Source organism: Nicotiana sylvestris, chromosome 6 (genome assembly GCF_000393655.2).
Source record: "Nicotiana sylvestris chromosome 6, ASM39365v2, whole genome shotgun sequence".
NCBI lineage: Eukaryota > Viridiplantae > Streptophyta > Magnoliopsida > Solanales > Solanaceae > Nicotiana > Nicotiana sylvestris.
Genome location: NC_091062.1, coordinates 107,032,582 through 107,056,284, shown reverse-complemented (window position 1 = coordinate 107,056,284; position 23,703 = coordinate 107,032,582). Strand labels below are relative to the sequence as shown.

Here is a 23,703-nt window from a genome sequence, read left to right as displayed (position 1 = left end):
ATGCACATACGCATAGAACCATCCTTTTTCTTCACAAACAAAATAGGAGCACCACAAGGTGACACACTGGGCCGAATAAAGCCCTTATAAAACAATTCCTATAAATGTTCCTTCAACTCCTTCAACTCAGGAGGGGCCATACGATAAGGATGAATAGAGATGGGCTGAGTGCCTAGCAACAAATCAATGCCAAAGTCAATATCTTTATCGGGCAGCATGCCCGAAAGATCAGTTGGAAACACATCAAGGAAATCCCTCACTATTGATACTGAATCAACTGTAGGGGTATCAATAATGACATCTCTCACATAAGCTAGATACGCGTCACACCCACCTTCTCAATCATTCATTGAGCTTTAAGAAATGAAATAACTCTATTGGGAGTGTAATCTAAAGTACTTCTCCACTCTCATCGCAGTAAACGTGGTATAGCCAGCGTCACGGTCTTGGCGTTACAATCAAGAATAGCATAATGGGGCGACAACCAATCCATGCATAAGATAACATCAAAATCTACCATGCTAAGCAATAATAAATTGGCTCTAGTCTCATAACCACTAAGAGAAATCAAATACGACCGATAGATGCGGTCCACAACAAGAGAATCTCCCACAAGAGTAGACACATAAATAGGGGAACTCAAAAAATCCCAAGATATGCCCAAATGTGGGGCAAAATAAGAGGACACATAGGAATAAGTGGAGCCTGGATCGAATAGAACCGATGCATCGCTATGACAGACCAGAATAATACATGTAATGATAGAATCAGCTGGGGCCCACCACTCTAGACTACACCTCTGGGACAGCCTGCAGCTGGCTGGCCTCCACTTTTAACGGTCTAAGCTCCACTTCTAACACCTCTACCTCCACCTCTAGCACCTTTATCCCCACCCCTAGCTGGCGGAGCTGGCGGCGGAACACCTGGTGCCTGAACCATAGCAAGGGAACCCTGCTGTTGCGACTGAGTACCCACAAAACTTGGACAAGCCCTCCGGATATGACCATACTTACCACACTCAAAACATCCACCTAAGTGTTGCGGTTGAGGAAACTGAGACTGACCCTGGATACCTGAATGACCACCCAGAAAACTCTGGGCGGCACTGCACTGATAGGAGCTGGTGGTGCACTGTAGGGCAGCTGATCCGAATACTGCATATAAGAACCACGGCCACCTGAAGCGCCATGAGAAACTTGAAGTGCTGACTGAAAGGGCCTAGGAGGATGACCTCTACCATACGAATCCCTGCCTCAAGACGAGGCACCACTGAATCTGCCCGAATGACGAGGCCTCTTATCAGATCCCTGACCACCTCCCTCTGACAGAACTATCTCCACTCTCCTAGCCACTCCGAACTATGATGCCTTTGAATAATGATATGCAAAAGATTAAAAAAGGGGGTTCTCAGGCCATGGCATGGTGTTCTCGGGCTATGAAAATGGTGCCTCCGATCAATGATGTCCTTGGATAGTTTGGCGATCTTTTAGCCCATGAGATGCAGAGTTTGGCAATCTTTCAGCCTGTGCAACGCAGAAGGTGGCGATCCTTCAGCCATGCAAATGTAAAAAAGGTGGCGATCTTTTAGCCATGCAAATGTAGAGGCGGCAATCTTTCAGCTATGTGAATGTAAATAAGGCAGCGATCTTTCAGCCATGCAAATGCGGTATGGAGGTAGAGCTTAACCTCGGAAGGCAGAATGGTAGCCTTATGCGATGCAAGAATGCAGATGGAGGTAGAGCTTAACCTCAGAAGGCAGAATGGTAGTCTTATGCAATGCAAGAATGTAGATGAGGTAGAGCTTAACCTCGGAAGGCAGAATGGTAACCTTATGCAATGCAGGAATGCAGATGGAGGTAGAGCTTAACCTCGGAAGGCAGAATGGTAGACTTATGCAATGCAGAAATGCAGACGGATATAGAGCTTAGTCTCGTAAGGCAGAATGGTAACCTTATGCAATGCAGAAATGCAGACAGAGACAGAGCTTAGTCTCGAAAGGTAGAATGGTAGCCTTGTGCAATACAGAAATGCAGATGGAGACAGAGCTTAGTCTCGGAAGGCAGAATGGTAGCCTTATGCAAAAAGTAAAAATAGCAAATGGTAATAAAGCTTTCTTAGCTGATAGCATATTGCGATATTGTGACTATTTGGGACATCGTGACATACGGAATGCCACTATTGTGTGTGGATAGAAGCTGTGAGTAAATGCAACGGTTCTGAGAGTTGTATTCCTGAACAATATGAGGGTATAGTATATTTGATGATTTTGCAACCCAAGTGCCTGCATTCAAAGAAAAATTGTGAGTTTTGTAGAGGGGGAAGTTAGTTCATATCCCCGCTGGCTTTGCTTGACCAGCTCGGCTTTGATCTGGCGATACTGTATATATCACTGGGGTAGTGTTGCTAAACAAAGCATTTTTAGTAATAAACATGCATGATTTAGTTAAAGCATAACATAAGTACATAATTAAGAATAGTTTTCTTTAGATGAACCGATGACTGTGACGTGTTTCATGACATTGCAACCTTTCTTGCTATGGAATTTTGAGGGTCCTCCTCAAAATTCTGCCCCAGTTTACTGGGTTGCTGCTTCTGACTGCTACCAGCGATAATTGGCTGAAATCAACTTCGAAATTTTGAGGGTCTTCCTCAAAATTCTGCCATAGTTTCCAATCGCAGGGGGAATGAAATTTTTTATTGAATTGTGACCAAATCCATCGAGCTGCCTACGTATCCCCTCTTAAACGGGAATCGGGTCAGGCGTAGTTCAATTTACATCATATAGGAAAGCATAAGATTACACATAGTAATGTTTGACTGCATCTGAATTGATCGACTTTGGCCAGACTTCTCTGTCCATTTCTGCAAGTATGAGGGCTCCTCCTGTCAGGACCCGGTGAACCATGTATGGACCCTTCCAGTTGGGAGAGAACTTCCCTTTGGATTCATATTGATGCGGGAAAATTTTCTTTAACACTAGCTGCTCCGGTGTGAACTGTCTCGGCTTGACTCTTTTGTTGAAGGCTCTAGACATCCTGTTTTGATAAAGCTGACTATGGCAAACTGCATTCATTCTCTTTCCATCTATAAGAGCTAGCTGCTCGTAATGACTCTTCACCCATTCTGCATCGTCGAGCTCTACTTCCTGTAAGATTCTTAATGAAGGAATTTTCACCTCGGCGGGAATGACGGCTTCAGTACCATAAACCAGCATATAGGGGGTTGCCCCGGTTGATGTGTGGACTATGGTGCAATACCCCAATAGAGCAAATGATAGCTTCTCGTGCCACTGCTTATGCTTCTCTATCATTATTCCTTAGTATCTTCTTGATATTCTTGTTGGCGGCAGGTATTTCCTTCGGACCTGCCGGGTATGCCACCTGATAGGGATATTGACTTCTGCATTGATTTGGCTCTGGGCACTCAACCTATTCTATCCCGTCGTATCGTATGGCCCCGCCTGAGTTGAAAGAGTTGAAGGAGCAGTTGCAAGACTTGCTTGAAAAAGGTTTCATCAGACCTAGTGTTTCGCCTTGGGGTACGCCGGTGTTGTTTGTTAAGAAGAAGGACGGATTGATGAGAACGTGTATTGATTATCGACAGTTGAACAAGGTTACAATCAAGAATAAATATCTGTTGCCAAGGATTGATGATTTGTTTGATCAGCTTCAGGGTGCCAAGGTATTTTCGAAGATTGACTTGAGATCTAGCTACCATCAGTTGAGGATTAGGGCATCCGATGTCCCTAAGATAGCTTTCCGCACTTGGTACGAGCATTATGAGTTCTTGGTGATGTCATTCGGGTTGACAAATGCCCTAGTAGCTTTTATGGATTTGATGAACCGAGTGTTCAGGACTTATTTGGATTCATTCGTGATAGTCTTCATTGATGATATTTTGATCTATTCCCGCAGTCGGGAGGAGCACAAGCAGCATCTTAGGGTGGTTCTTTAGACTTTGAGGGATAGTCAGTTGTATGCCAAGTTTTCGAAGTGTGAGTTCTAGTTGAGTTCAGTTGCATTCCTAGGTCATGTTGTATCCGCAGAGGGTATTCAGGTTGATCCCAAGAAGATTGAGGCAGTCAAGAACTGGCCTAGACCAGCATCAGCTACAGGGATCCGGAGATTCTTGGGTCTGACAGGCTACTACCGTCGGTTTGTGGAGGGGTTTTCATCTATTGCAGCCCCGATGACCCGGTTGACCCAGAAGGTTGCCTAGTTCAGATGGTCGGACGAGTGCGAGGCAAGCTTTCAGAAGATCAAGACAGCTTTGACTACGGCATCGGTGTTGGTTTTGCCCACAGGTTCAGGGCCATATACAGTCTATTGTGATGCATCTCGTATTGGGTTTGGTGCGGTGTTGATGCAGGATGGCAAGGTCATTGCCTATGTTTCGTGGCAGTTGAAGATTCATGAGAAGAACTATCTGGTTCATGATTTGGAGTTGGCAACCATTGTTCATGCGTTGAAGATTTGGAGGCATTATTTGTATGGCGTGGCATGTGAGGTGTTCACGGATCACAAGAGTCTGCAATACTTGTTCAAGCAGAAAGAGTTGAATTTGAGGCAGAGGAGGTGGTTGGAGCTGTTAAAGGACTATGATATCACCATCTTATATTATCCGGTAAAGGCCAATGTGGTGGCCGATGCTTTGAGTAGGAAGTCAGTCATTAAGGATAATTTTGCTTATATCCCGGTCGGTGAGAGGCTGCTTGCTTTGGATGTTCAGGCTTTGGCCAATCAGTTCGTGAGGTTGGATGTTTCTGAGCCCAGCCGCGTGTTGGCTTGCATAGTCGCTCGTCTATTATTTCCTGTCGTACGGTTTGGTTTCTCAATGCTAATTGAATTTCTACTCTGTTCTTTCACAGATGGCGAGAACATGCGCTTCCTCATCCACCAATCAGCAGCCCGAGCCCCCAGCAGCAGCTCCCATGAGGGGCAAGGGCGAGGGCGAGGCCGTGCTAGAGGCCGAGGTAGGGGCAGAGCCCAGCCCAAAGCAACAGCACCAGCGACGGAGCCTCAGGTTGACTTTGATGATGAGGTTCCGGCCCAGACAATTCCGGTAGGCCCAGCTCAGGTCCCAGAGGGGTTCATTGCTACCCTAGTACTCCATGATGCTCTGGTCCGTCTAGTGGGCCTTATGGAGAGTGTCACCAGGGCAGGCTTGCTTCCTGTAGCACCAACTGTCTCTCAGGCTAGAACAGGAGCCCAAACTCCTGCTACTCGCACTCCGGAGCAGAAGGCTCCCCAGTTTCAGACTTTAGCAGCTCAGCCAGTTGGAGCAGTCCAGCCGGGTGTGGTAGCTCAGATCGGTGATGGAGCAGCTATATCTGCCGATGCTTTGTGGAGATTGGACAGATTCACCAAGATCTTCACTACTACTTTCAACGGTGCATCTTCTGAGAATCCCCATGATTATCTAGACAACTGTCATGAGGTTCTCAGGAACATGGGGATAGTGGAGACCAATGGGGTCGACTTTGCTACTTTTCGCTTGTCTGGATCTGCCAAGACTTGGTGGAGAGACTATTGTTTGGCTAGACCAGCCGGATCACCAGCTTTGACTTGGGAGAAATTTACTCAGCTATTTCTGGAGAAGTTTCTCCCTATCACTCAGAGAGAGATCTATCGGAGGCAGTTTGAGCGTCTCCAGCAGGGTTCTATGATCGTTACTCATTATGAGACCAAATTCATCTACTTGGCCCGCCATGCTTTTATCATACTTTCCACCGAGAGAGAGAGGGTGAGGAGGTTCATTGAAGGACTTATTCAGCCGATTCGACTTCAGATGGCTAAGGAGACAGGGAGTGAGATTTCTTTTCAGGAGGCGGCCAATGTGGCCAGGAGAGTTGAGATGGTTCTATCGCAGGGGGGTTGTCAGGGGTCTGACAAGAGGCCTCGTCATTTAGGCAGATTCAGTGGTGCCTCGTCTGGAGGTAGGGATTCGTACGGTAGAGGCCATCCTCCTAGGCCTTTTCAGTAAGCACTTCAGGTTTCTCATGGCGCTTCAGGTGGTCGTGGTTCTCATATGCAGTATTTTGATCAGCAGTCCTACAGCGCACTACCAGCTCATATCAGTGCACTGCCGCTCTAGAGTTTTCGGTGTGGTCATTCAGGTCGCTAGGGTCAGTCTCAGTTTCCTCAGTCGCAGCTCTCAGGTGGATGCTTTGAGTGCGGTGAGTATGGTCATATTCGGAGGACTTGTCCGAGATTGGTGGGTACTCAATCGCAGCAGCAGGGTTCCCATGCTATGGTTCAGGCACCAGGTGTTCCACCGCCCGCTGCTCCAGCTAGGGGTAGGGGTAGAGGTGCTAGAGGTGGAGGTAGAGGTATTAGAGGTAGAGGTCAGGCAGCTATAGATGGAGGCCAGTCAGCAGCAGGCCGTCCTAGAGATGTAGTTTAGGGTGGTGGGGCACAGCCCCGATGTTATGCTCTTCCAGCCAGGCCTGAGGCTGAGGCTTCCGATGCAGTTATCATAGGTATTGTTCTAGTTTGTAGCAGAGATACTTCAATTTTATTTGATCTAGGGTCTATATACTCCTATGTGTCATCTTACTTTGCACTGTATCTGGTCATGCCTAGTGATTCCTTGAGTGCCCATGTATATGTGTCTACACCGGTGGGTGATTCTATTATAGTAGATCGAGTCCATCGTTTGTGTATAGTTATGATTGGGGGTCTTGAGACTCGTATAGATTTGTTACTTCTGGACATGGTTGATTTTGATGTCATATTGGGGATGGACTGGTTATCACCTTACCACTCTATCTTGGACTGTCATGCCAAGACTATGACCTTAGCCTTGCCGGGTTTACCTCGTTTAGAATGGAAAGGGACTGGTCATTCTACCCGTAGTGCTATCTCTTATGTGAAGGCTCGACGTATGGTCGAGAAGGGGTGTTTGGCCTATTTGGCATATGTTCGTGATTCTAGTGTCGAGGTTCCTTCTATTGATTTTGTGCCTGTTGTTCGTGAGTTCCCTGAGGTATTTACTTCAGACCTGCCGGGTATGCCACCCTATAGGGATATTGACTTCTGCACTGATTTGGCTACGGGCACTCTGTCTATTTCTATTCTGTTGTATCGTATGGCCCCGCCTGAGTTGAAAGAATTGAAGGAGCAATTATAAGACTTGCTTGAGAAAGGCTTCATTAGACCTAGTGTCTCGCCTTAGGGTGCGACGGTGTTGTTCGTTAAGAAGAAGGATGGATCGATGCGAATGTGCATAGATTACCGGCAGTTGAACAAGGTTGCAATCAACAATAAGTATCCATTGCCGAGGATTGATGATTTATTTGATCAACTTCAGGGTGACAAGGTATTTTCGAAGATTGACTTGAGATATAGCTACCATTAGTTGAGGATTAGGGCATCTAACGTCCCTAAGACAGCTTTCCGCACTCGGTAGGGGCACTCGGTAGCTTTTATGGATTTGATGAACCGAGTGTTCAGGCCTTACTTGGATTCGTTCGTGATAGTTTTCATTGATGATATTTTGATCTATTCCCGTAGCCGGGAGGAGCATGAGCAGCATCTGCGAGGGGTTCTTCATACTTTGAGGGATAGTCAGTTGTATGCCAAGTTTTCGAAGTGTGAGTTCTGGTTGAGTTCAGTTGTATTCTTGGGTCATGTTGTATCTGCAAAGGGTATTCAGGTTGATCCGAAGAAGATCGAGGCAGTCAAGAACTGGCCTAAACCCGCATCAACTACAGAGATCCGGAGTTTCTTGGGTTTGGTAGGCTACTATCATCGATTTGTAGAGGGGTTTTCGTCTAGTGCAGCCCCGATGACCAGGTTGACCCAGAAGGGTGCCCAATTTAGGTGGTCGGACGAGTGTGAGGCGAGCTTTCAGAAGGTTAAGACAACTTTGACTATGGCACCAGTGTTGGTTTTGCCCACAGGTTCAGCGCCTTATACGATTTATTGTGATGCATCTCATATTGGACTTGGTGCGATGTTGATGCAGGATGGTAAGGTCATTGTATATGCTTCACGGCAATTGAAGATTCATGAGAAGAACTATCCGGTTCATGATTTGAAGTTAGCAGCCATTGTTCACGCGTTGAAGATTTGGAGGCATTATCTGTATGGCGTGGCATGTGAGGTGTTCACGGATCACAAGAGTCTGCAATATTTGTTCAAGCAGAAAGAGCTAAATTTGGGGCAGAGAAGGTGGTTGGAGCTATTAAAGGACTATGATATCACCATCTTATATCATCCGGGAAAGGCCAATATGGTGGCCGATGCTTTGAGTAGGAAGTCAGCCAGTATGGGTAGTCTTGCTTATATTCGGGTTGGTGAGAGACCGCTTGCTTTGGATGTTCAGGCTTTGGCCAATCAGTTCGTGAGGTTGGATGTTTCTGAGCCCAGTCATGTGTTAGCTTGCACAGTCGCTCGTTCTTCATTATTGGAGCGTATCCGTGATCAGCAGTATGATGATCCTCATTGTGTCCTTAGAGACACGGTGCAGCACGGAGGTGCCAAGTACGTTACCTTAGGAGATGATGGAGTTCTGAGATTGCAGGGTCGAGTTTGTGTGCCTGATGTGGATGGACTCCGAGAGTTGATTTTAGAGGAGGCCCATAGTTTCTGGTACTCTATTCATCCGGGCGCCGCTAAGATGTATCAGGATTTGCGGCAGCATTATTGGTAGAGGAGAATGAAGAAGGACATTGTTGCATATGTGGCTCGATGTTTGAACTGTCAGCAGGTTAAGTACGAGCATCAGAGGCCTGGTAGTTTGTTATAGAAGATTGAGATTCCTGAGTGGAAGTGGGAGCGTATCACTATGGACTTTGTTGTTGGACTCCCACGAACTTAGAGGAAGTTCGATGCAGTGTGGGTCATTGTTGATAGCTGACCAAGTCAACACATTTCATCCTTGTGGCAGTCTCCTATTCTTTTGAGAGGTTAGTTGAGATCTATATTCGGGAGATTGTTCGTCTTCATGGCGTGCCCGTGTTTATCTTTTCGGATCGAGGTACGCAGTTTACCTCACATTTCTGGAGAGCAATTCAGTGAGCGTTTCATCCTCAAACGGACGGGCAGTCCGAGCGGACCATTCAGATTTTAGAAGATATGCTCCAAGCTTATGTCATTGACTTTGGAGGCTCATGGGATTAGTTTTTTCCTTTAGTAGAGTTTTCCTACAATAACAGCTACCAGTCGAGTATTCAGATGGCTCCTTATTAGGCTTTGTATGGTAGGCAGTATCGGTCGCCGGTTGGATGGTTTGATCCGGGAGAGGCTCGGTTGTTGGGTACGGATCTAGTACAGGATGCCTTAGACAAGGTCAGGATTATTCAGGATATGCTTCGTATAGCTCAGTCCAGGCAAAAGAGTTATGCCGACCATAAGGTTCGTGATTTGGCATTCATGGTCGGTAAGCGGCTATTGCTTCAAGTGTCGCCTATGAAGGGCGTGATGAGATTTGGGAAGAAGAGCAAGCTTAGACCTAGGTTCGTTGGCCCGTTTGAGATTCTTGATCGAGTGAGAGAGGTGGCTCACAGACTTACATTGTTGCCGAGCTTATCAGCCGTGCATCCAGTGTTACATGTGTCCATGTTTCGGAAGTATCACGGCGATCCATCCCACGTGTTAGATTTCAGCACTGTCTAGTTGGACAAGGACTTGTCCTATAAGGAGGAGCCGGTAGCTATTCTAGACTGGCAGGTTTGTCAGTTGAGATCGAAGAGTTTCCCTTCTATTCGTGTTCAGGGGAGAGGTCAGCCTGTTGAGGCATCGAACTAGGAGTCCGAGTCTGATATGCAGAGCCATTATCCCCATCTTTTCCCCGACTCAGGTACTTCTTTTTTATGTCCGTTCGAGGACGAATAGTTGTTTTAGAGGTGGAGAATGTGATGACCCAAAAGTTCTTCACTTGTTTTAGAAATAAATTCTGCATTCCGAGGCCTTAAAACCTCTTTCAGTATCACCTCAATTTACGTGCTCAGTACGGACGCATAGCCAGAAAACCATTATGTGAAAATCAGTGAAAAATGATATTTTGCCTTTAAAATGAGTTTAAGTTAACTTCGGTCAACATTTTGGGTAAATGGACCCAGACCTGTAATTTGATGGTCCCGTAGGGTCCGTAGAAAAATATGGGATTTGGGCATATGCCCGGAATCGAATTCCGAGGTCCCAAGCCTGAGAAATGAATTTTTAAAGAAAATTGTTTTCTGGAATATTTATGAGTTTTTGGAAATGAAATGTGTTTAAAATTTAATGGTGCAGGGCCCATATTCTGGTTTCGGAGCCCGGTAGAGGTCTTATAGGTGATTTTAAGTTGAGTCTGTGAAATTTGGTAAGAAATGGACATGAAATGACATGAATCGGACCTTATTTGAGAAAATTGAAAAATTTGATGTTCTTAAGTAATTTCATGATTTTGATGCTAAATTCATAGTTGTTGATGTTATTTTGGTGATTTGAATGTACGAGCAAGTCCTTATGATGTTTTTAGGTTGGTGTGCATGTTTGGTTTGGAGCCCTGAGGGCTCGGGTAAGTTTTGGATAGGCCACAGAATGAAATTTGGACTTAAGATGTTGCAGATTTGAACTGGTATATTGCAGGCCTGCAGGCTTCGCATGGCTCGCAAATGCGAGAGATAAGTCGCAAATGCGAAAGAGCCTAGGCCAGCATTTCCTCGCAAAATCAAAGGTTTTCATAGGGGAAATTGAGTGTTTTGGGTAGAACCTAGGTTTTTCAAATTTTGGGGATTTAGACCTCGATTTTAGGTCCGATTTCAAAACAAATTATATGTGGTCGACGACGGCGGACTGTATAAAAAAGGCGGCGAGAGAGGTGTTAGGGATATCTACGGGCCACAATGGTGGCCACAAAGGAGATTGGTGGTGGAATGCAGTTGTCCAAGGTAAAGTGGAAGCAAAGAAGGCGGCTTACCTGCGGTTAGTAGGGAGCACTGACGAGGAGGAGAAGAGAGAGAACAGTCAAAGGTATAAGGTAGCTAGGAAGGAGGCGAAGATGGCAGTGACGGAGGCTAAGACGACAGCTTTTGCTCGTCTGTATGAGGAACTAAGGAACAAAGGTGGGGAGAAGAAGTTATTCCGACTCGCTAAGGCGAGAGAGAGGACAACTCGGGATCTGGACCAAGTGAGGTGCATAAAAGATGATGACGGCAAAGTTTTGATGGGAGATGACCAGATTAAGAGGAGGTGGCAGACCTACTTTCATAAACTTCTAAGTGAAGAAGGGGATCAGGATATTATACTTGGGGAATTGAGGAATGCCGACAGTCACCATGAATTAAGTAATTGTAGGGACATTGAGATCGATGAAGTCATGGAGGCAATGCGTAAGATGAGAAGGGGCAGAGCTACCGGGCCAGACGAAATTCCGGTTGAACTGTGGAGGTGTGTGGGTAGAGCAGGCTTGGAATGGCTTACTGCATTGTTTAGTGTTATATTCAAGACTAATAGGATGCCTGAAGAGTGGAGGTGGAGTACAATGGTCCCGTTGTATAAGAACAAAGGTGATGTCCAGAGCTGTAACAACTATAGGGGCATCAAATTACTAAGTCATACCATGAAAGTTTGGGAGAGAGTGGTAGAAATGAGAGTGCGAAGGACGGTGTCTATTTCAGACAACCAGTTCGGGTTCATGCCGGGGCGATCTACCACAGAAGCTATCCACCTTATTAGGAGGATGGTGGAACAGTACAGGGATAGGAAGAAGGATCTCCACATGGTGTTTATTGATCTGGAGAAAGCGTACGATAGGGTTCCTAGGGAGGTCTTATGGAGCTGCTTAGAGGATAAAGGGGTCCCGGTTGACTATATTAGGGTGATTAAAGACATGTATGCTGGAGCTAAGACTCGGGTTAGGACAGTAGGAGGCGACTCTGAACACTTTCCAGTTATTACGGGGTTGCACCAAGGGTCTGCGCTCAGCCCATTCCTATTTGCCCTGGTGATGGATGCACTGACTCATCATATTCAAGGGGAGGTGCCATGGTGCATGCTATTTGCTGATGACATTATTCTAATTGACGAGACACGAGGCGGCGTCAACGAGAGGCTAGAGATTTGGAGACATGCTCTTGAGTCTAAAGGTTTCAAGTTGAGCAGGACGAAGACGGAATACCTCGAGTGCAAATTTGGAGTTGAGCCGACGGAAGCGGGAGTTGAAGTGAGGCTTGACTCTCAAGTCATTCCCAAGAGGGGTAGTTTCAAGTACCTTGGATCGGTTATTCAGGGGATCGGGGAGATTGACGAGGATGTCACACACCGTATAGGGGTGGGGTGGATGAAGTGGAGGTTAGCGTCGGGAGTCTTGTGTGACAAGAAAGTGCCACCGTTACTAAAAGGTAAGTTTTATAGAGCAGTGGTTAGGCCTGCCATGTTATATGGAACTGAATGTTGGCCGGTAAAGAACTCACACATCCAGAAGATGAAAGTAGCAGAGATGAGGATGTTGAGGTGGATGTGCGGGCATACAAGGATGGATAAGATTAGGAATGAAGATATTCGAGAGAAGGTGGGCGTGGCCCCCATGGAGGACAAGATGCGAGAAGTAAGACTCAGATGGTTCGGGCACATTTAGAGGAGGAGCACTGATGCACCGGTGAGGAGGTGTGAGTGACTGGCTGCAGTGGGCACGCGGAGAGGTAGAGGGCGACCTAAGAAGTATTGGGGAGAGGTGATCAGACAGGACATGGCGCGACTTAGGATTACTGAGGACATGGCCCTTGACAGGGAATTATAGAGGTCGAGCATTAAGGTTGTAGGTTAGGGGAAACTTGTGAATATTTCTACAGCACAATAGAGTGAGACTAGCCAGTTAGGAGTTAGACTAAGAATGTCATTGGTCGTCTATTGATGCAGGGCTTTACCTGCTAGTTTTACTATACCAGCCATCTATTTCGTATTTCGTATTCTGTATTTCATATCTCTTATATTGCTGTTATTTTATTATGAATTTTTATGGTACTAATATATCGGCTCCTGTTTGTTTTTTTGAGCCGAGGGTCTCCTGGAAACAGCCTCTCTACCCTTCGGGGTAGGGGTAAGGTCTGTGTACATATTACCCTCCCCAGACCTCACTTGTGGGATTATATTGGGTCGTTATTGTTGTTGTTGTTGTGGATCGTGGGGGAATGGGTAATTGGGTTTTGGTTCGAACCTGGGGTTTTGACTATATGGGCCCGGGGGCGATTTTTGACTTTTTGGGGAAAACGTTAGAAAACTTATTTTCATGTATTAGAACTGATTCAAATAGCATTTATTGATGTAATTAAGTAACTTGTGGCTAGATACGAGCGAATTGATGGTGGAATCAAGAGGGTAAAGCGATAATTGAGACTTGAATTGGGTTCGTGGCATCGAGGTAAGTGTTTGGTCTAACCTTAGCTTGAGGGATTAGGAGTTGTACCCTATTTGCTATATGACACTTGTTAAGTACGACGTATAGGCATGGTGATGAGTATCTATACGTTGGTGTCAAGCATGATCGTGAGTCTTAAATTGAAATCGTTGTGTTCTTAATAAGTACTACGAATGCCTAAGTTGTTGATTCTCTGTGTTGAGCAAGAATTATGACTATTCTCGTGGAAATTGTTTATGGTTGGGTATTGGTATTAGTTGAGATTTCTTTGTGAAGTTAGATGTTGGAACAAGTTTTGTGATAGCGGATTCCCTTGCCGGGACGTATTTACTTATACTATCGATTCCCTTGCCGGGATAGTGTTGTTTCCTTATCGTTTCCTTGCCGGGAATCTTTTGTGATTGGTGTTGAATTGCATGATATGGATCGGGTTGCACGTCGCAACAATATTATATTTGGATCGGGTTGCATGCCGCAACAATAATATAATTGGATCGGGTTGCACGCCGCAATAATAATATAATTGGATGGGGTTGCAAGCCACAACAGTGATAAATGATATGGATCGGGTTGCATGCCGCAACAGTGTTTGTTTATGATTTGGATCGGGTTGCGCGCCGCAACAATAAATAATAAAAGTGTTTATTGGTTGGTTACGATTTCCTTATTCTTTTGCTATGAATTTTAAATTGTTTTTTATGTTTTTCTCTTGAATTACTATTGGTAAATGATATTCTCCCGCAACATGCCCCCCTCCCATCTTTAATTGTTTATTTCTGTTTTATTTCCCGTTGTATATGATATAACTGCACAGGTTTATTTGGTAGTCTGGTCCTAGCCTCGTCACTACTTCGTCAGGGTTAGGCCAGGCACTTACCAGCACATGGGGTCGATTGTGCCGATACTACACTCTGTACTGTGTGCAGATCCTGGAGCGGCTACTTTTGGATCGTAGCTTTGGGTGACTGCCTTCAGTCCAGTCAGAGATTCCGAGGTAGTCCTGCAGGCGTCCGTATGCCTCGGCGTTCTCTTCTATCTTTATATTCTATTTTCATTTACTTCAGAGACAGATTGTATCTTTCTTTCAGACCTTGTTTATAGTAATTCTAGACTGTCTGTGAAGCGTGACACCAGTTCTGGGTAGATTTTGCTTTAGATGATGTATTGGATATTTATTCAAATATTTTATCGTTTCTTCCGCTTGTTTAAAAATTTCGATGTTTGTAAGATATTGTTCCTAACTATTAAAGGATTTAAAATTGGGAAAAGATAATTTATTCACACCGTTGGCTTGCCTAACTTTCATTAGTAGGCGTCATCACGACTCCCGAGGGTGGGAAATTCGGGTCGTAAGAATCGCAAATGCGAAGCCTCACTCGCAAATGTGAGTTCGCAAATGCGAACTATTTCTCGCATTTGCGAGACCTGCAACTGCTGCCAGGAACACCAGAAAATCTAGAGTGTTTCCAACCCCTCCCGCACGTCCGAAACTCACCTGAGGCCCTCAGGATCTTAACCAGTTATACCAACATATCCCAAAACATGATCCGAACTCGCTCGAGGCCTCAAATCACATCAAACAATGTCGAAATCATGAATCGCACTCCAATTCAAGCTTAATGAACTTTAAAATTTCAAACTTATACTTTCATTGCTTAAACATATCAAATCACGTCCGATTGACCTCAAATTTTGCGCACAAGTCATATTTGACATTACGGACCTACTCCAACTTTCGGAATCGAAATCCGACTCCGATATCAAAAAGTCCACTTCCTGTCAAACTTCTCAAAAACCCTCAAATTTCTATCTTTAGCCAAATGACTCCAAAATGACCCACGGACCTCTGAATTCACTTCCGATCGCTCTCCCAACACCAAAATTACCATACAAAGCTATTCCCAAACTCGAAATCCCAAACGGACATCGATAACACTGAAATGCGCTTCAACCCAATCTTATAAAATCCTTCCAAAAATGCTAACTTCCACAATAGGTGCTGAAATGTTCCCGGGTCTTTTAAAACCCGATCCGGACGTACAGCCAAGTCCGAAATCATCATACGAACCTGCTGGAACCTTCGGATTCCGATTCCGAGGTCATTTACTCAAAAATCCTATCTTAGTCAATTCTTTCAACTTAAAGCTTCCGAAATGAGAATTTTCTTTCCAAATCAACTCCGAACTTCCCGAAACTCTGTTCTGACCACACATACAAGTCATAATACCTAAAGTGAAGCTACTCATGGCCTCAAATTGCCGAACGAGGCGCTAGAACTAAAAACGACCGATCAGGTTGTTACATAAGAAGTTCTATTTTTAGTTGGTGAGAAACTCCTATATTTTAGGCACTATAACTTGATTCACGTTATTTTATGATTTTAACATTTTCTAGTATTAATTGGTTTCAGACTCCTATATTTTAGACACTAAATATTATGATTTTATCCCACTTTTTTTTGAAGAAATAATTCAATTGTGAAGGGTATAAAAATCGGTCAATATTTTAAGAATATTTTTATCTTTCAATATTTAGCGTTCTAACATTCATGCTTTTATAATAATATAGATAGATAAGATATAGATAGATAGATAGATATAGATTATTATTAAAAAAATTAGTAGTAAGAAAGAATGAAATAACGTGCACAAACCTAACGTCTACCCGCTCAAGTTATTTCATGGCTACAAGTTGTCTGGTTTCCTTATTTGTCTTAATTATAATTGCCATCCCAAATTTCTAGCAAATAATAAGTTTCAACTATTCTTATACTATATAGAATATAGAATTCTTACTAGCTGCTCTCGGTCGACATCCCTGCTTGCCGACCAAAGGCTACGTTGGTCATTTCAGTCTAATTTTGTGTTAAATTCTCTATTATGTCCTTGTATCTGATGACGCACGCTCCTTAAATTAGCGAGGGTTACATAGTCATTTTATACCTACAGCTTTATATTATGTGATTCTCTCTCTTCAGTATTCTCAACTTTATTCTCTGCATATACCCGTTCCTCCATGGATTTTGAAATACTTTTGCAATTCATAGCTTAAATTAAATCAACTTCCATTTTATGGAGCTCCACCATCTTCTTCATAAGATAAATTGGGGTTTGGACTTATTCCCTGCTCTAACTTTGTCGCATCAAGGTAATCATTTCGTATTAATTTACTTTCCTGATCTGTGTACTACGAGGCTTCATCTCCGCTCTTCATCTGGTAGGAATTTGCATTTTAGAGAAAAAATCTGTTTGACTTTCCCTATTTCGAATTTACATAGTTGCCGAAGCTCTAAGTGAATGGGTTTTTGCTGCTTCTTTGGAACTGAAGAAAGGGGAGAAATTTTCAACAGTGCTTACTTTGAATTTTAGGGTTTTTTTACGGGAATTTATTGTGAAAATTGGTGTGGATTTAAGAATTTTTACGGAAAATTTATTCTGGAAATTGGTATGTAGAAATTGTTTTTATTATTCTTCGTGGCAGGAGGGAGGGGGTAGTTACGTTCTAAAGATTCGGTGTGTTGAAGATTTTCTGGTATTTGCATCGAAATAATGTGTTTGAATCTCTAATTTTCGGTACAACTTTTTCAACTTTAGTGGTAATGCACTGCCTTGGGCAAACCTTTATATCTATGTTTTGAATAATGAAGCTTTATTTGGGCGAAAATACCTTCTCAACATGATCAAACACAACGACATCTTAGTATAGTGCAAGTGCTACTTATGCTGTTTTCAAAGTATAGTCTACAGCAGGTTAGATTTTCTTTTATGCCTTTGTAAGAAATACTTATATTTGTGCAGAGTTGCACAAAGAAAGTTAAGAGAGTGCGACACCAAGTTATCTTTGTTTGTTGAATGACTATAAGCATAAGTATATTAATCTGCATAATCTTTTGTTACGGAGGAATGTCAATTAAAAGCATTTTGCTACCTCTTGACTTTTCGTATACAAGTACGCTAAACTTTGCTGAGTAGGCCAGCTGTGATATAACAATCCACCTACAGATATTTCTCATTGCTTTTCATGGAATTTCATCTGCCTTTTATTCTGCTCTATGAATATCAGTACTTCTGTTAATATCAATACTTGTACTAACTTCCGTATCTTCTCCTTTGCTTCTCGATTTCTCTGGATGGTTATTGTTTTTTGTCAACATCAATACTTCGGGTGAAACTCACTCCATCATTGTACCGGCTATTCTTTTTATTTACTTTGCTTCCTATTTCCTCAGTAGCATAAGAGAAGAAGTTGCAAATAGATCACATCTTCAAACATTCAACCTTATATGGGCTGGTAAATTGTTCAAAGGTGGTGATGGGACTGAGAAGTTAAGCCAATTGGTTATCAAATGAAAAAACCAAAAATATTCAATTCACAAACCCGTAGTCTTTTTGAAACACGGGCCCTGAAGCTGATTTATGTTTCATCCTTAAAGATTATCATCAGCTTTACAAATTGCTCTTGTAGGCACATGTTGCCCTGTAGGGGTGTTCATGGTTCGGTTTGGATCGGTTTTTTCCTAAAAAGAAACCAAACCAATTAAGTCGGTTTTTCAAACATTAGAACCAAACCAAACCAATTAAGTCGGTTTTTCTTGATTCGGTTTATGTCGGTTTTTCGGTTTTTTCGGTTATTTATCGGTTTTTTCTTAAATATATGACATACACTACCAAACACATATTTGGGCGATTACATTTTCAATGTAACAGTATCAAATCAATTGCCCTTTGAGAAATCTATTATTTACCAAAATATATTGATGATAATTGAATCAAATAGTGATGAATAATTTAAGGACTCAATTAAAAATATGTTATTTTTAACACGAAATGGATTCTTACACTAAACAAAAGAAAACTACCAATCAAACTAGAATGTAAAGATAAAGAACTATATTAAAAGTGCAAACTATTAACATTTACCATAAATTTTTTGAAACTTTGTATAACAATATACATATATATAGGTATAATAATAAATTTGGAATAGCTACTCCAATAGTCGGTTTGGTTCGGTTTTTTTCTGATTAAAACCAAAACCAAACCAAATTTGATCGGTTTTTAAAATTCAAAACCAAAACCAAACCAAACCAAAAAGTATCGGTTTTTTTGCTTGGTTCGGTTTGGTTCGGTTTTTCGGGGTTTTATGAACACCCCTACTGCCCTGGTATCTTGGAGACGTTTGAGCTAATCACATTTTCTATTTTTCATACTCTTAGTATTTAGTTACTTTCTCTGGATATTACTAATCTCAGTAAACTTCATTATGCATTTATGGGAAAATAACTTAAAAGTCTTGAATATTGGTGTCATCTGAGCATATGTGGTCATCTGTATATACATGGCTTAGTCCTGCCTAGCAAAGTTATATATATGCCTTTAGCCTTTAGGTGACTTATCTGTATAGGGACATGTAAAAGTGATTTTTAAAGTCTACAATGAGGAGCAGCGTAGGAGCTTCCAGCAATATGGGACTGATATGTGGCATTCCAAATCTATGTCGGATAATCTTTGTGTTCCTTTGTGTGTTTGTATGAGTGTTTTGAATCTCCTTTTGTATTTTTTTCCCTTTGCGAATTTGTCAAGTTTGAATTCGGTTGTGAACTAACCATTTTATACTTGAAGAACTCAATTCGCATTCAAAATATTCCCTATCGAGGTAGAGTTCCTCTTTCCTAAACAGGAAAGATGTGGTTAGGTGATGATTCAAGCAAAATCTTAAACTTGTATATTAGACAACTTTCTACTCATGCACAACAGGTAGTCTGATCTTCACTACCTATGTTGATGATCTTCCTGCAACATATTTGCCTAGGCAGGATGTAACTTTTTCTTTCCCTTTATTTTGGCATCTGAAATAACCATTGTTTGATTTAGTGAACATCATAAGATATTGTTCATTTCTCTTCAGATTGTGCATACTATGTAGTGCAATCAGAGATAACCAATTTTTAGTTAGCTATATCATCCATTTAACTTCAGCCCAAGTATTTTTGTTTATCAATATCACTAAGAAGCTTTTGATTTTACAGGTCAAAATGAAGTTAGTTAACCCGGGGCACGCTCAAACGTGGGTTTTGCAAAGTATTTTCGAAATTTTTGTTTTCCCTCTTTTGATCGCATTGTGGAGTCCAATAATCAAACTGTGGGCGAAAAATAACCAGCCCCCAACAAAATTCAGTACAAGTGTATGGAATTTGTCTATTCTAATACTGAAATAGCATTGCAATGATGGAAAAAAATAATAGACAGTATTGGACAAACCAGTGCTTCATGTTTCATGGTAACTTTGTGCTTCAATGCATGAAACTCAAGCTTCAATGAAGTCATTGTGCCTAATAGCGTGAAACAGAGACATCGAGAGGTATTTCCCTTTGGTGTTATGCTTGTAATGTGCAAGTTTTAATTTCTTTATCACTTAATTCTTGCTTGAAAATTCAGTTGAACCTAGCAATTTCATACTAATTCATATCCTTGTGAAATAAAAAAGATCGTATCTCTAGATAATTAAACTTACCACTTTGGTATTGTCTCGCCTAATTATTGCACCATTCTTATAGATATTCTTTTTTAGAAACTATAGTCACGTGTTAGAACCCCTCCTCTGGACAATTGTTCCAAAGAAGAAGTATTTTCACTCAGAGGATAAGAAAATCACGTTCTGAATTCACTCTCAATATCAAAGGCTAGAAATTCTCCTCACTCAAAAGCCATGGCACTTGGGTGTCAAAATAAATATCCCATTTATAGTCAGTCGATTCCTCTAGCATAAAAGTTGACACATCTTTTCTGCATCGCAGCTAATACAACAGAAACTCCAGTGGATTCAGATTCAAGTACATCAAAAACCAATGAGTCATCAGAAGATCAAGATGATCCGTTGAAGAAGTTAACAAATTTTTCTAGGTAAATTTCTTGACATTACTCTTTAATTAGGATTTTTCTTGAAAAGTATTTAGTTCTTGGTTAGATGCTTATATTGTTAGAACCATGGAATTCACCTACTTTCCATTTAAACCCATGGGTAGAGCCCATTATCATTAACCATATAAGTGATTTTGCTTTATGAATTGAGCAAACGTGCCAGAAAATAGACATTACTTACATTTACCGAGCCATGGTAGAATGACAACTTACTTGTACGTGTATATTTTAGCTCGGTGTTGTACTTTGGTTTAAAAATAAATTTTGCTCCATTGGCATCGTCTTAATTCTGCAATAATTGATCTATCTACATTTTGGTTTAGTTTCCCTTAAACTTCAAGTGTTGTAATTTTGTTTTTCTTGTTGCCAATATATCTTGCTCCTAATTAAACGTTTGTGATCGCAGGTCTGTCCTGAATGGTGCACTAAAATGGTTAAGAGACAACCTGTAATCCTCAATTATAGGATGCTGCTTCATACAATCCTCTTTTATACAGCAATAACATTGAATTTTATGATCCTCAGAATAACGTCTATAGGATCTTGCAGCACTTTATCTCTTAGAATAACTTTTTAATTGTACCATCCTACCATTTTGTATGATGTATCGAAAAGCCTACTGGTTTTGATAGTCCAATTTCTTATCTACAGATGGAGAATTATTTCATTGGCATTGGAATACTTGAAAAAAAAAAATAGAATGCTTAATGTGTTGGGCCCGAGTATGTTGTCAACTTTATTTCCAATTTTTCCTTTTATAAAATTAAAACATTGTTTTTTACCCTCCGTCGTTTTTAGTATTCTCCAATTATCCATCCATTTTTCCTCTTTCGCTTCTTCTACCCTTTCTCTACCTCTCTTTCTCCTTGAAATCCTCTATTCTTTCTCTCTATCTTTGGGTTGTTTTTCTCCTATGTATTTGTTAGGGACTTTTGTCAGATGAATGATTTGAAAACACAAGTGGTGGAGAGGAAAAAAAATTGAGAATTCTGAAAAAAACATACTTGTACTATACAAGAGCAACAACAATATGGGATAGAAGGGCGTGCCATGAATAAATTACTGGAAAGCAGAAAGAGTAGAATTCATTCGAGAGAGCTCTTGATGATCTTCAAAATGGTTCGGATGAAATTCCCATGAAAATAAAGAATTAAAATAGAATCTGATTCAAGGTGAACTCAGATTAACGACGATCATAACTGACGATTGATTTACTGTAATGACCCGACTAGTCGTTTTGCTTTTTAGAACCACGTTCCCTTAAATAAAACTTCTCGCGCTTGCTTTAACTAATTTATAATTTGCGGGGATGGTTGGTTCGGGATTTGGAAGAGTTTGGAGTGAAATATGTTCATTTGATTCCTTAGGATTTTCTTAAAAGGCTAAGTTTGACTTTGATCAACATTTTAAACAAACTAATCCGGATTCATGATTTGACAGTCCCGGAGGGTCCGTCGGAAAATATGGGACCTGGGCGTATGCCTGGAATCGAATTCCGAGGTCTGTAGCCCGAGTAATGAATTTTTATTAGAAAGTGGTAATCTGAAGTTTTAAAGATTTAAAGAAACTAATTAATGATTGACCTCATGGGTATCGGGCTCGCATGTTGGTTCCGGAGCCCGTTACAGGTCTGATATAACATTTAAGACTTGCCCGCAAAATTTGGTGTCAATCCGAGTAGTTTAAGGGCGTTTCGGCTCGTTAGAGAAAAATGAACAACTTGAAGTTCATAAGTATAATTCAATTGGTTTTAAGAGGTGATTCTTAGATTTAGCATTGTTTCGGGCGTTTCAAAGGTTCGAGTAGGTCCGTTTCATGATTTCAGACTTGTCGGTATGTTCAGGCGGGGCCTGGGAGCCCCGAGCGTCAATCGGACGAGGCTCGAGTAAAGTTGGAATTTTTGAGAAGTGCTGAAGCATCTGCTTCTGTCATAACCGCACCTGCGGTTGGTTGACCGCAGGTGCGGGACCGCAGAAGTGGTCTTCCTATCGTAGATGCGGCCAAGGCAGGCTAGGCCAGGAACCGCAGAAGTGGCTCCCAAGCCGCAGAAGCGGCTCCAAGACCGCAGAAGCGGTCCCAGCCCGCTTGGCCCATTTTCGCAGATGCGGTCTCTTCCTCGCAGAAGCGGGACCGCAGATGCAGTCCCCTGAACGCACATGTGGAAATTGCTGAAGCAGTGAGCTTCATTTAATACGGGTTCTAAGTCATTTTTACCACTTTTCACTCCTCCATTGGCGATTTTGGGAGCTTTTGAGAGAAGACTTCCACCTAGCATCTTGAGGTAAGTTTATCCCACATATTCTTAGTTTAATAATTGTGTCTTAGGTAGATTAAACACTAGAATTTAGGTAAAATCAAGGGGTTTTAATAAAAGTTAGATTTAACCACAAAATTAGTTATAAAATGAATTAGAAATCATATTATTGACCCTTAGGTTATATAGAACAACTTCCTTCGAAAAATTTCAGAATCCGGGCACGTGGGCCCGGGGTCGGATTTTAGGAAACTTGTGTTTAAGGTTGGGAAATTGCTTAAATAGCTAGAATACAATCTTGTAAGCTTATATTGACTGGTTCCTACCTTATTTAACTAGTTTTGGATCGTTCGGCTTCAAATTGAGGGTTTGGGCTCGTTCTCAGTATTGGAAGTGCACTTTGGAGCGAGGTGAGTCTCCTTTCTAACCTTGTAAGAGGGAATTGTCCCCATAAGTGTAATAATTGAGTAATTTGCTACTAAATGGGGGGCTACGTATGCACCAGGTAATGAGAGTCCGTGCGTAGCTACTATTATGTTAATTGTCTGGGTAGTCTAGCACTCGTATCATGCTATATTCGTGGATGTCTCTATATTTTCTTGCTAATATGATCACTTAGGATATGCTAAAGTCTTGGAAAGGAATATAAGTGAATGTATACACTTGTTGGACACTTCTATGAATTTACTTGGAAATAAATGCGCATTGTGTTTTCTTGATATTAATTGATATTTGTGGATCGGGCCGATCGCCTCGGTAGAGATAGATACATCTATGGTTCGCGCCATTCGACCCTCTGGCAGTGCACAATTTATTTTTTGTCGGATCGGGCCGTCAACCTCGGCACAATGTGCGCATGATATCTACGTGAAATCTCATCCATGGCTTGCTCTACTATGAAATGTAAATGGCTAACTGTAAAATTGTTAAGAACATGACTTATTACCTCTTGCTACAAACTGTTGATTATTTGTGACTCCCATGCTTAGCATAACACTTTATTATATTATTTGACCTTATTAAGTATCAAGTCGACCTCTCGTCTCTACTTCTTCGAGATTAGACGGGATACTTACAGGGTACATGTTGTTTATGTACTCATACTACACTTCTGTACTTAATTGTACAGGACCTAAGGCAGGTACATCTGGCTATCAGTCTGGTGCGCACCCCTGATTCATAGTC

The 23,703-nt window shown here is 42.0% G+C and overlaps 1 long non-coding RNA gene across 1 annotated transcript; it reads left to right on the top strand.

Annotated features, from left to right (window-relative positions):
• The first annotated feature begins 16,312 nt into the window (after nucleotides 1-16,312).
• Nucleotides 16,313-20,935, top strand: LOC104249674 (uncharacterized). Its single transcript, XR_716821.2, has 4 exons — nucleotides 16,313-16,491; nucleotides 19,373-19,704; nucleotides 20,141-20,246; nucleotides 20,671-20,935. It is a non-coding gene; the product is annotated as an uncharacterized lncRNA (long non-coding RNA).
• The last annotated feature ends 2,768 nt before the right edge of the window (nucleotides 20,936-23,703 follow it).